This window comes from Papilio polytes, unplaced genomic scaffold (genome assembly GCF_000836215.1).
Source record: "Papilio polytes unplaced genomic scaffold, Ppol_1.0 DF824158.1, whole genome shotgun sequence".
In the NCBI taxonomy this organism is placed as follows: Eukaryota; Metazoa; Arthropoda; class Insecta; order Lepidoptera; family Papilionidae; genus Papilio; species Papilio polytes.
Window position 1 is genome coordinate 1,557,812 of NW_013525046.1, and position 1,164 is coordinate 1,558,975.

At 35.8% G+C, this 1,164-nt stretch overlaps 1 protein-coding gene across 1 annotated transcript in view; it reads right to left on the reverse strand.

Annotated features, from left to right (window-relative positions):
* Window positions 1-1,158, reverse strand: part of LOC106111495 (protein dachsous) — a 215,470-nt gene extending 214,312 nt beyond the window's left edge. The window contains exon 1 of the mRNA XM_013293614.1: window positions 1,026-1,158. The gene's annotated coding sequence lies outside the window, so the exon portion shown is untranslated. The remainder of the gene's footprint in view (window positions 1-1,025) is intronic.
* Window positions 1,159-1,164: the final 6 nt, after the last annotated feature.

Genomic DNA, 1,164 nt, shown 5'->3' on the forward strand with positions numbered 1-1,164 from the left:
TCGACAAATTCGTCAGGCGCAGGCGGGGCGAAGGCGAGATTGAGATAAAAAGAATTGGTCTGTCCCACGTGACTAATTTGCGTTCTTTCGCGTTGTGTGCTTGTTTTATAGTAATTGAACGTCGGTACGGCGATATCGTTTATTGTAACGGGTTCGTTTAAATTACTTTTCTGGTTGCTAATTATAACGAATACCGCGCGGATAAAATCCATTACATTGATTCGAATTTAATAGGCTCTCATATCTCCGTCGGTGTAATATCATACTCTGATTATTCTTGTTTAAACGCCCACTCTACTTTGTGTTATTATTAGACAATGTTGATATTGTTAACTAAATAAAAACATACATAGTATGAACTATAAACTTTGATGTTATTTTAAGAAATTTTAAATCTTCATGTGTTTTCTACTTATTCTGTAAAGATATTAGTATTATTTTTTGATGTGTCATTCAATTACGGAATCTGTTTTATCAGTCGCATTCAATTATAAAATTCGAAATGTTTTAACAATCACATATAATCGATCCTTTGCTGTCACCTCATGCGACTCATTTCGACGTTCAGACGATATCTCTTGCGACGCTTAAAATAACGCAAATTAACACGCACGCATAATACTTTCTCTTTGCTTTCAACTTTTATTTACACTGACATTTTAAATCGATTTTTTTATCACCCGTCATATGTTAACAGACGTCATATAAACGTCGACTGCATTCATCAACTTAACATGAAGTATTTTAATATGTTATTTAATTAAATTGGATACGTTTGTAATAAGTTTGTTGAACAGAATGTTACAATAAGATGGCGACGTATCAACGAGTCACATCTTCCGCCAGGTAAGGGCCAAAGGCAATTCTACGTCCCGATTACAATTGCAAATGCGCTAACACCTTACAAGTTCACAAGCGTAGAAACGTTGACAAGAGTTATTTGTTTTATTCACAATAGAACATTAAAATGTGATGCTTAGATTAAGAAGAATTCGATTATAACTGAATTTAAAAGAATAGGTTACCTTTAAAATGCAGCTGCCGACTGCCTCACTCTCCGACACGGTGACATTGTAGAATGACTGGTCGAAGATCGGCTCGTTGTCGTTCACGTCCAACACTGTCACTAACAAAGTAGTAGTGGACGACAGTGGCGGTGTGCCG